This window comes from Balaenoptera ricei, chromosome 16, assembly GCF_028023285.1.
Source record: "Balaenoptera ricei isolate mBalRic1 chromosome 16, mBalRic1.hap2, whole genome shotgun sequence".
NCBI classification, from domain to species: Eukaryota; Metazoa; Chordata; class Mammalia; order Artiodactyla; family Balaenopteridae; genus Balaenoptera; species Balaenoptera ricei.
The window spans coordinates 44,609,007-44,621,889 of record NC_082654.1 but is presented as its reverse complement, the minus strand read 5'-3'; the positions used below and the strand labels follow the sequence as shown (position 1 = coordinate 44,621,889).

At 35.7% G+C, this 12,883-nt stretch overlaps 1 long non-coding RNA gene and 1 pseudogene across 1 annotated transcript in view; both read right to left on the bottom strand.

The window, feature by feature from the left end:
• LOC132350724 (uncharacterized) overlaps positions 1 to 12,883 on the bottom strand; it is a 369,839-nt gene that overhangs the window by 128,995 nt on the left and 227,961 nt on the right. The window contains exon 3 of the long non-coding RNA XR_009497994.1: positions 12,072 to 12,140. This is a non-coding gene — a long non-coding RNA (uncharacterized LOC132350724). The remainder of the gene's footprint in view (positions 1 to 12,071; positions 12,141 to 12,883) is intronic.
• Positions 8,051 to 8,174, bottom strand: LOC132351328 (U2 spliceosomal RNA; annotated as a pseudogene).

Here is a 12,883-nt window from a genome sequence, read left to right as displayed (position 1 = left end):
CCCTGAGAGAGAAAAGTCTTTTGAACTGAGTAGTTGCCTTTAACTTTAAGATGGCAGCAAAACTGTCTCCAAAGTGTTGAATCAGATCTCTTTGCTTTTTGGCTTTTGGTTGGACAAACTAAAAATGTGCTTGTTAAATCAGGGTGGTTCTTATTGCTACAGCTATCAAATGATCCAAAGTCCCAATATAAAAACATACCATATAACCACCTCCCATCTTATAATGTTTGTTTTCCCAACAAGCATTTCTCCTTCTTCCAGGGCAACATCTACATTTTTCTGTGGCAAATTGATCACAAAGTTTATCATCCACACTGGTGCACTTTTGTAAGTTTAATGGGGCACTTATAATTATACCAAGAAAGCATCTGTAAACTGGAATTGTTGTGGTAACCAGGACATAAGTCACCTTAACCTCTGGAGAAGAACCTCTCTTCCATTGTCCTTTATTTCCTATTCTCTAATCCCCAGTAATGCCTTGATTCTGTTTCTTTCTTATCCTGGTTCTTCTGCTTTTCCTTTTATTAAAGTAACTTGAGTTATACCTCCTTCCTATTACCTTCATGAAAGTGAATCCGTAGGCTGTTCAAGATTTTTTTTTTTTTTTAGAAATTCACGTTCTTATTGATTGATTGATTGATTGATTGATTGCTGTGTTGGGTCTTCGTTTCTGTGCGAGGGCTTTCTCTAGTTGTGGCAAGCGGGGACCACTCTTCATCGCGTTGCGCGGGCCTCTCACTATCGCGGCCTCTCTTGTTGCGGAGCACAGGCTCCAGACGCGCAGGCTCAGTAATTGTGGCTCACGGGCCCAGTTGCTCCGTGGCATGTGGGATCTTCCCAGACCAGGGCTCGAAGCCGTGTCCCCTGCATTCTCAACCACTGCGCCACCAGGGAAGCCCCTGTTCAAGATTTTTTTTTAAATTTCTGACCATTCACTTATTTATCCAGTTAAATATTAAAAGTTTGTCATTTAATTTTGCCAGTGACTGGGGATCCAATTCTGAACAAGTTCAATCCCTGCCTTAAGGCACTCATGAAGTAGGTAAAACACACGCGCGTGCACACACACACACACACCCACCATAATTCCATGAGATAAGTCAGAAAAGAGGTAAAAATAATATACCATGGAAACTGAGAGGAAAGCAAATAATCTCAATTGCAAAGGCAAAGGACAGATTTCTAGAGAAGATTACCTCTATTATAATTAAAGATAAGTAAAAACTGGCCAGAAAGAGGGCATTCTAAACAATGAAAACAAATATTGTGTATTCAAGTTTTAAAGTTACTAAGTCTGGAGATAGCAAAACTGTTTTCGCGATTTGCTCCAGTGATCATGTCAGTTTCAGTTTAAAAAATCTTTCTAATATTCTACTGAATCTCTTCCTGATATCAAATGGTGCTATGATATAGTAGAATCATAACCCTGTAGTTAAGGTTCAGGAAAAGAATCGACCAGAATGCATATCAAAACCTTTACGCAAAAGACTGGCTAAAATGACTTGGATAATCTCCTAAATTGAAGGCTATACTCTTCCAGATGAAGGCAAAGTACTAAAAACAAACCAACCAGAAAAACCCTCTAATTTTGGTCTTCATGGTGATGACTATGACTAAGTCAGTTTATCTGCAGTGGTTAAGTGTGATGGCTCCAGAGACAGGCTGTCTGGTTTTGAAACCTAATTCTACTAACCTCTGACTAGCTCTGTGACTATGATCAAGTTAATTAAAGCTACATGCTTCAGTTTTCTTATCTGTAAAATGTGGCATGAAAATTGCTTCTTATCACAGTAGCGAGGATTAATAAGTTAAAACCTTAAGGTCTTTAGGAACTGTACTTGTTACATATTAAGTACTAAATAATTAACAATTATTATGAGGAGTGATATCAAATTATTTAATAACTGTTGTGTTGTACTGGCTGAACTTCAGCCTTTATCATTAATTTATTAATGATAATGATGATGATGATGATGACAGTGCTATTTACTCAATGACTTCTATTATCAGATACTGTTGGAACATATCTGACATTGAATTTTCCCATCATCGGAAGCAAAGAAAAGGACTTGGGTGCAAGTATTTTATTTGGGAGTTGATCAAGCAAGCACAAGTGATGGATAAGAAAAAGTGATACAAAGAAGGGAAAAGGGCCAATAGCATGTGTTAATGAGTGGTTACCATTCTAATCTTAGTCCTGCTCAGGACCCTCTGTGAAGCTTAGTTAGAACACCTGAAAGTGTTCCCAGCACCCATCCAGGATTTAGAGGCTGGGGCATTTATCCACTGACTCCTACTCCACTGTGATTGAAAGTTGCTTTTGGGACCATTATACTTTCCTGTAGTTCTGCAATGCAAGAGATCAACATTTTGAATTGGACTCAACTGGAATTAACAACTGCTTATCCAATTTATCCAGAATGTCCAAGAAACTGAAATATTTTATCACGAGGTGGAGGAGTTACGTAAAGAGCATCTTGCGACTCAAGAAATTCCAAGGAAGAACTTCGACTAATCAGTTTGCACATGAAGCAGCTCCACAAAAGTAAAATATAGAGCAAGTACCCCCAAAATGTTAGCTATTACTGGTATTAGGGAAGAGAACAGATATAGAAATAGTCATTCTTTAGCAGCAGCATACCTTTGTCCTAAACTGTATATAGCCAGCATAGTCCTTTGTCTCAAACAAATATTTGTCTAAAACTCTTTTAAAGAACTGGCCACTTTTGGCCTCATTTATCCCTCTCCCCATGTTTTGGTCTTATCTTCTCTAATAGACTGTGAGCTCCTGGAATGGAAAAATGAGGTTTCTTTCACTATGATACCACAGAGCTTATCAAGTGCCTAGCATGCTATATTGAAGTCAGGACAAAAGAAGGAAGGGGAAGAGAATAGAAAGCAAAAGAGAAATAGTATTTTAAAATAATGTCTTACATTTATTGAATGCTTTTTATATGTCAAGTACTTTATTTTCTAATTTCATCATATTAATCATTCTGTGTGAGTTTTATTAGCTCCATTTTATAGGTAAGACCATTGAGGTTTGAATAGGATAAGTAAGGTGCTCAAGTTTTCACAGGTAAAAATAGTAGAACCTGGACTTGAAATTGTGTCTATTTCCTCTGAAAAATCCAAATGGTCATCCAAAATTTGATGCTGCCTCTGAAGAAGGGAAGGGGGAGGGAGAGGGAAAGAGAGATGGAAGGAAAGACAGAGCAGAGGGAGGGAGAGATTAAGGGATCAATTCTGAACTTGCAGAGGAGTCAAGGCAAAGTTTGCTCTTACTCAAAAAGCTGTCACAGACTTAATTGATGATTTTTGCATATGAACTAAAAAGGTTTCAGAAGAAATCATGCAGAGATGAAAAGAGTAGTTTCCTGAAACATCATTTCGGAGTTATTTAGTTTAGAGGGTTTTGTGACTTGTTTCTGATTTCTATTTTTGATAAAATTAAAATTAGAATTACATGTTCATTTAATTAGGCTAGGACTGTGGCACTGGAGAGAAAACAAAAACAAAAACAAAACTAATCAACCACGGGATTAAAATAGAAATATTTTCAGGTTTTTGTCTCTGATAGCTTAGTTCCAGTATTGTTTTGTTACATTTCTCAATTTAGAACAAAGATTTAGATTTAGATTTAGAACAAACAGTTCCAAGTGCTCAAGTCATTTCCAGAGCTAAAACTGCCTGTTACACATTTTTCCTGTCATACTATGATTTATTGTTTTAATTTTCAACACAAATTTTAGAGTTTTCAAGAAAGGATCTTCAACATGACCCGTGTTTGGGATTTGTTTTGCTCCAAACCTCATTGTACCTTGAGAATATTTACTTTATCAAAGATATAAAGCAAAGCCATTGTTTTTCAGAGTGGATAACAGTTTCAAATGTCATCCTAGGTTTAATACATCCATGATAACTGTGCCCACTATCTGAGATAATTTGGAGGGTTTCAGACCTTTACTTTCTAGAAATAGTTTCTACTTAAGAGTAAAATACTTGTAAAGTCAAGTCTGGATATATTTGCAAATAATTCTTTTGGATAACAGATTCCCTTCACAATTAAGACCAGACATTAAGAAAAGTTTTCCACTTATTCCCATAATTATTACTACAGTAAAACCACTATATGAACTCTTATAGTGAGAGAAAGGAAAAACCAAGTAAAAAGAAAAGGCAGAGGAATAGAGAAGTATATAGGAAAGATGTAAAAATGGCTTTTTGAAGATAGTTTCACTCATTTAGAAGAAGACAATAAAAAGTCTCCCTAAGTGTTCACAAATACAGTTCTTGCCTTTGATGTTACCCTAAATCTTTGCTTTGGAAAATGTGACAGAGAGAATCTGGATGACAGATTTCTCAGTAATTTTGCTAACTATTTATATTTATTCATTTCATAAACTTTTATTGGGTGCCTACTAGAGGAAAGAAAGTGAGGTAAAATACACTCACAGTCTATTAGCCATTATATAATCTCTATAAAAGAAGAGTTTAGAAAGTCATGAAACTGGACTTCCCTGGTGGCGCAGTGGTTAAGAATCCACCTGCCAATGCAGGGGACACAGGTTCGAGCCCTGGTCCATGAAGATCCCACAAGCTGCAGAGCAACTAAGCCTGTGTGCCACAACTACTGAAGCTCACATGCCTAGAGCCCGTGCTCTGCGACAAGAGAAGCCACCGTGATAAGAAGCCCGCGCAATACAATGAAGAGTAGCCCCTGCTCACCGCAACTAGAGAAAGCCCGTGTGTGTGGCAACAAAGACCCAACGCAGCTATAAATAAATAAATTTTTTAAAAAGTCATGAAACTTTCTTAAAAGCATATACCGAGTGAACGATAGAGCATGTTCAGATACCTTCTTGTTATATATTTACTTGTCTAACCCCACTTTCATAATTTGTTCATATAAAAGATGTTCAATGGATGTTTGCCTATCAATTCAAAAGGATCTGCCTGTCTATAACAACAGTGACTGAGGAAGTCAACTATTGGCGATAAAGGTGCCATAAGTGAATCTGTTCTAATAGTCTTTATGTACTTTCCAGCCTTAGTAGTGTTCATAAAATAATATGGGAACTATGAAACCCTTAAACAATAGTTAACAGTTATTAACATTAAAAGTTTCTTAAAAACCTTACTGAGGTGGGTCAAGGGCTTGGACAGTGAAGGAAGCAAAAAGGACTAAAAGCTTAAAATATAATACAAGAACTATGGACAAAATTTTCTCTGCTGTTAGTTTTATGGGGACTCAAGTGAATATGGCATAGTAAGTAAAAAAGGGAGTGTTTGGTGGTAATGGAGAAAAGGGTTATCTTTTGCTCTTTAACACTTGTTAAGAAATTGCTGTGCCCTAAGGCACAAACTATACAAGAAATGACTTCCTAAGGGATTCTTTTAAAGGGATATATTGTTGAGACTTCACAGAAAGAAAAATATTCTAAATATCTTAGACTTTGCATCAGGGAAAATATTCAAAGCTAATATATAACATTAATATGGATTAAATTCATGTGCCATGTTTCTCTGTGATCTTAATTTCTTAATCATTTTCTTGTCAGGAACATTATAAGATTTTTAGTACTTTTTTTAGAAAAAGCTTTTTGATTATCTACTTAATCACAAAGACAAATATCAAGAAAGCTACAACCACACAAAGTACTAAACATGATGTATTTGCATTATATGAGTTGCATCTAAGAATGGTCTCTCTTTAAAGAAATTTTCAGGTAATTTATAATGTGATAAATTTTTCATTTGCAAGGAAAGAAGACATTAATATCAGAAAAATATATTTCAGAAACAAACTCATAATATTAAAGTTTGTACTCCATGCATTTATCTAACTGAAGAAAACTTTTCAGAGAGAATAGACTGTGGTTTGGAAAGAAATACAATTTTAATGGAAATAAATGTTATGAACTATACTGATAACTGCTGGGTTAATAACTGAAATGAATGGTCGAGTTTCAGGGGTTTATAGAAGTTAAAAAAAATGGGCTCTGGAGACAGGCTGCCTTGATTTGGATATTGGTTCTGCCACCATAAGTTGTATGACTGTGGGTGAGTTATTGAATTTCTCTTTGTTTCATTGTGCCATCTGTAAAATGGGGGCAATAACGACATCAATTTCATATGATACTCAGGCACTTAGAATAGTGTTTAGCATAAAATCAATTCTATACAAGGGGTTGTTGTCATTTTCTAAGAAGGGTATTTGTGATGGGCAGCTAAGACAGATGCTGGAAGATCACTGGGAAACTGGAGAGTGGAGGTAATAATAAGAGCTGAAATTTTTAAAAAATATATTTGCCTCCATGATAGGCAGATGATAAAAATCATTGGCAAGTTCAGTTCGTTTGTGAAAAGGACACATACACAGATAATATGCATACATCAGTACATTTTTAAGATAGTAATGAGAAAATGGAAGTATATATAAAATATATAAACTTATTTTAAAAATAAGTTAGGGACTTCCCTGGTGGCGCATTGGTTAAGAGTCTGCCTGCCAACATAGGGGACACAAATTTGAGCCCTGGTCTGTGAAGATCCCACATGCTGCGGAGCAACTAAGCCTGTGCACCACAACTACTGAGCCTGCGCTCTAGAGCCTGCGAGCCACAACTACTGAAGCCTGTGTGCCACAACTACTGAAGCCCGCGCACCTAGAGCCCATGCTCCGCAACAAGACAAGCCACCGCAATGAGAAGCCCAGGCACCGCAACAAAGAGTAGCCCCCGCTCGTGGCAACTAGAGAAAACCTGCGTGAAGCAACGAAGACCCAACAGAGCCAAAAAAAAAAAAAAGAAAAAAGTCAAATAAGTTTTCCTGAATAAAGGACAATTAGAAGCTAAAGCATCTAAAAGAGCAAAAATATGTAAGTTTTACAATGTACAGATGCGCATAAAAGTTTAATTCTCTATTGACTTTGATATAGTGTTTGTGTTTAAGGTACTAGGGAAAGTTGCTGCTACTTCATTATCTTCTCCACTATCCATTGTTGTTATCTTTCTAAAAATGAAAGCCTTCTTAGATAAGTTATTTTCAGAATCCCACTCAAAACTATTCAAAAAGGACATTTTCTCTTCCTTCTTAAATAAAAGCTTTGATATAAAAGAATGATATCAGCTTCATGGCAGCATAAGATGTCCTTGGTTTTGACCCTCCTTCACCACTGAAATTTGGCATTCATCCACGAACTAAAGTGCCTCTGTGGGAGTTGTGGAATCCAGCAACATACACCAAGGGACCCCAGAGAGGTTCCACCCACGTATGCATCAGGTAATAGGAAGACAGACTTCATTCAGTACAAGCTGTGGAACCAGCATGGGCCTGAGCACTGGCTCCAGCCCTGCTCAGCCATGGAATGGGAGCACCTGAAAAACACTGACTTATGTGGACACGCACAGAGGAGAGAGCCTTTGTAGAAGTCCAGGCTTCCAGAGAAGAAGTTTCAGGACTCCTTTGGAGCAAAAAACCATCTCTTCTGCAGGGGAAAGGGAGAGCAGTGAGTGAGCATCTGGCTTCCCAAGCAGTGAAAGAAGCTGTTATAGAAACCCATTTCTCACTCACAGCAGCCAGAGTATTAATCAAGAACTCCAAGACTGGGGAGTGGAGGGGAAGTTAAGGAAAGAGGTAGATAGGAATATCTGAGGGCATTAAAGGGACACAGTTTCAGCTGACTGTATCCTGGACTCCAGCAGACAGCCCACCCATGAGCTGCAGGGAAAATCTCACTCCAAGATCCCCCAAGTGGCCTTTGAATACCCACAATGACCTGAATTCCAAACTCACACCTCCCTCAACTCTGCAGCTGGCTCCTAGTACATGTTCCTGAGGGCGGTGGCAAGAGTGAGCTTGGATAGAGAGGGAGCATGTGCAGAAAACAGGCCAGTGTCTGTGGGCAAGGGAGAAGCCACAATCTTGAGCTGTAGTACCACCACCTTTGGGAAAACAAAAGAGAGGTTAGCAGCTGCCAGCTTGGTGCATTTTAAGATTGAGAGAAGACATACAAGAATTCTGCCACAAGAGGGAGCAAGACATGTGGAGTAGGTATATCCATACAAGATTGGAGAAAGTCTCAGAATATTGCAACAAGACCAGTGAAAACTATCCCTCACTGATAAGAACAGATACTACACTTGATCTTAGCCAAAAGGCTGAGAAGTGATATACAATGGAATATTACTCAGCCATAAAAAGGAACGAAATTGAGTTATTTGTAGTGAGGTGGATGGACCTAGAGACTGTCATACAGAGTGAAGTAAGTCAGAAAGAAAAACAAATATCATATGCTAACGCATATATATGGAATCTAAAAAAAAGGGACTGATGAACCTAGCAGCAGGGCAGGAATTAAGACGCAGATGTAGAGAATGGACTTGAGGACACGGGGTGGGAAGGGGAAGCTGGGGCAAAGTGAGAGAAGCATTGACAAATATACACTACCAAATGTAAAATAGATACCTAGTGGGAAGCAGCAGCATAGCACAGGGAGATCAGCTCAGTGCTTTGTGATGACCTAGAGGGGTGGGCTAGGGAGGGTGGGAGGGAGGCTCAAGAGGGAGGGGATATGGGGATATATGTATGCATATGGCTGATTCACTTTGTTGTACAACAGAAACTAACAAAGCATTGTGAAGCAATTATACTCCAATAAAGATGTATAAAAAAAAAGTAAAAAAAAGTATCCCTCATGTGAAGACAGCTAATAAAGATTGGAGAGGTGACTGCTACTTCAAGTTCAAAAACAACAATGCAAACTCCAAAAAAAAAGTGAGGAATCAAGAAAACATGGTATCAACAAAAGATCACAATAATCATCCTGTAACCAAACCTAAAGTACACAGAGACCTGCAGTTTACCTGATAGAGAATTCAAAATAGCTATTTTGAGGAAACTCTATGAGCTACAAAAAAACACTGTAAGACAATTCAATGAAATCAGGAAAACAAAACACAAACAAAATGAGAAATTCAACAAAGAGATAGGAATCTTAAAAAAAACAACAGAAATTCTAAAATTGAAAATTCAGTGAATGAAATGAAAAATGCAATAGAGAACATCAACATTAGAATAGACCAAGGAGAAGAAACAATCAGTGAATTAAAGGATACAAACTTTGAAATAACTCAGTAAGAGGAAAACAAAGAAAAAAGAATGAAAAAGACCAAAGAAAGTCTACATGATCTATGGAATACTATTGAAAGAGCCCAAATCAGGATCATTGGAGTTCCATAAGGAGAAGAGAGAGAAGGAGGCAGAAAGATTATTTGAAGAAATAATGACTGAGAATTTCCCAAACTTGGGGGAAGACTGGACTTCTAGTTCATGAAGCTAACAAATTACCCCATTATTTCATTACAAAAAGATCTTCTGAAAGACACACTATAATGAAATTGTCAAAAATCAAAGACAAAGAAACCTAAAAGCAGCAAGAAGAAAAAAGACTGTAACCTACAAAAGAATCTTCATTAAGCTATCAGCAAGTTTCTCAGCAGACACAGGCCAGTAGAGAGTGGGATTATATATTCAAAGTTCTGAAAGAAAAAAATTGCCAACCAAGAATACTCTGCATGGCAAAATTATCCTTCAGGTATGAAGGTAAAATAAACACTTTCCCTGAAACACAAAAGCTGAGGGAGTTTGTCTCCACTAGGTCTGCCTTATAAAAAATAATGAAAGGATTTCTTCAAGTGAAATGAAAAGAAGTTAATTAGTTAAGTGAAAATATACAAAAATATAGAACACACTGGGAAAGTTAAATGTATAGTCAAATTCAGAAAACTCATTCTGTAGTATGATGGCAAGTTACCACTGAACTATAGTATAAAGGTTAAAGGAAAACAGCATTAAAAATAACGATAGCTACTTTATAGCTAAATAGCTACTTTAATTTGATAATATATAGTATAAAAAACGTACAATATAAAAAGAGATAAATTGTGACATTAAAAAAGTAAATGGGAAGGAGTAAAAGGGTAGATTTTTTTGTATTTAATCAAAGTTAAGTTGCTATCACCATAAAATAGACTTTTTAAATCTGTAAGATGTAAGCCTCACATGGTGACCACAGAGCAAAAACCTATATTAGATTCACAAAAGAGAAAGAGAAGGAAATCAGAGCATACCCCCACAAAACATCATCAATTCACAAAGAAAGGCATAAAGAGAGGGAAAAACAGCAATGGAATTACAAAAGAACCAGAAAACAATTAATACAGTGGCATTAATAAGTCCTTACATAGCAATAATCACTCTAAACAGAAATTTATTGAACTATCCAATCAAAAAGCACAACGTTTTTACCCTTTGACCAACATCACCCAATTCTCCTACCCCCCCAGCCCCTGGTAACCACCATTTTACTCTCTGCATCTACAAAGCTTTTACTTTGTTAGAAGAGGAATAGAGTCTCCAAATCTAAAACACGACATAGTGATTATAGTTAACAATATTGTGTTATATATTGGAAAGTGGCTAATAGAGTAGACCTTAAATGTTCTCACACAAAAAAGAAATGATAATTATGTGACATGATTCAGGTGTTAACTAATGCTGTGGTGGTAATCATATTGCAATATATAAATGTATCAAATCAACACCCTCGACATCTTAAACTTACACATTATGTCAATTATATCTCAGTAAATTTAAAAAATAGGAAAAAAACAAAAATGGGAAAAAATTTGATACAAAATTGTTACCAAAAAAACAAAAATGTGTACAGAGGAATATGAAAAAGGCGGGGGGGGGGAGAGAAAAGTAAATGAGAAGGGAATAGAAGTGACTTTAGGCAAAATAATTGAACCTGCACATGATATGATAGAAACATTTTGCTCAGTTACTGAGAAGATTGCAAGTAAATCTAGAATAGTAGACACTAAAAATAGCTTGGAAAGTTAACATACTACTGGATAAAATAAATATTGATGTTATCAATCAAAGAGCAACAGATAGAATGATTCCATAAGCACATGAAATTTTCTCAAAATTGAAGTTTTGCAAGGTGATTAACGTGAAATCAAAACTGTCTGTCTAAGCAAGAGCGGTGGCCTTTGTCATTTCTGAAAATTTTAAAAAAGTTTGAATAACCACTTGATTTGAGATTTTATTTCAATTTTAGCATGACCTATGTTAGAAATGTTTGAAGTAGCATCACATAGAGTGTAGTGAGAACAGCATCACATAGAGTGTAGTGAGAACTATAAAAGTGGAAGAAGGCATTGGAAATGTGGATACTCATAACTGCAAATGTGATGCTGTGGTACTTTCTGGTGTTTATGGACATGTACGACTGGTACCCACATTCCTTGTAAAGTATTGACTTCTGCTTTTTCCACTCCCCACCCCTGGTTCACTTGCATCTGTACTTCATGGCTAATGTAATGGCTGAAGGAGTTGTAACTAGTTATTAACTGAACAATTACAACAATTAATAACAATTGTTAACTTGAATATCTCCAAGGTGAAGAGAGGTCAACTAACTAAAATCCATGGAAAACTGAAAAGTTTTAAAAATGTCACTTACATATACTATAACAGATCTATGAAGTACATACATATATGCATTCATAAACATATATATAGTCAATATATAGCTATGTCTATAACAAAATATTTGGTTTGACTCACTAGCAGGGCTTCCCTATGATGTTTTGGTAAACCAGTGAGCATATTTTAATTGTTAAAAAGTGCTGTCATAAACTAAATGGATCAGATGAAGATATGTGCTAAAAACCTTTCAGATGCTCTATGGGGAATATAGGGCAGGTATATTCCGAATCTGCCTGATAAATTTGTTCAAATAGTTGATATTATATATTAAGCATATTTTGATATATAATATCAAAAGCGTAAGCATATTGATATTATAATCTATATATTTGGTATCATTTATCAAGCATATTTTAATAAATAATTACTTGAAGTATACCTCCCTTATTCCTAAAAGGGTTTGAAGTTGGTGCAAAAAAATAGCAAAGAATTAAAAGAAACACATTAATAAAATGGGGGAAAGAAAAGAACACAAAATATAGATTATACTCTGAATTCCTGGAATTACTTACTAAGACCAATCTGTAATAGTTCCTCTTCTTCCTCCTCCTCATCCTTCTTCATCTTCATTAGTTTAAAATCTAAAGAAAAAAGATATCAGCACTTATTCATTGAGAAAGTATTTTGTGGATATATCAATCCTCAACCATTTGAAATCTTTACTGTTTAGCATTGAATGATGGAATAGAACTCCATCATAGTGTATCTTACTTTTACTTGAACAGGGGCACAAGTTATATAATAGCTAATACTTATTCAATACTTACTAAATGCCAGATTCTGTTCTAAGAACCTTACCTGTTGAAACTCATAATTCTCTCAAACCAGCCATGTAATAAATACTATTATTATCTTCACTTTATAGAACCTGGGGTCCTGAAGTTTTAGGTTATAACTTTATATGGAACATATCTGAACCTTACAGAGCCAGTGATCTTAACCACTATGTTACACTGACTGTGAGTATACCACAGATTGATATATTTCTCTCAAACATGATAACCATGTAAAAAACTAAAAATATAATACAATACTTCTTGTCATTAAGTCATGTAATAATTACTTATTGAGTAACTATTATTGTCCTAGGAAAATATTAAGTTATGTGATAAAATGTCCTCTGATACTTATTTTAAAAGATGATGCTCTATATTATTACTCTTATTATATTTGGATTTCTTGAAAATATTTTTGAATGGAAATAATTTTATTTATATTTCAACCAATGCAAATAAAAATCTATATTCAATATTTATTTATTGTTTTCATATATATTATCCCAGGATTATAGTCTACTCCAAATGAAATTCAGCCAAATCTAAAT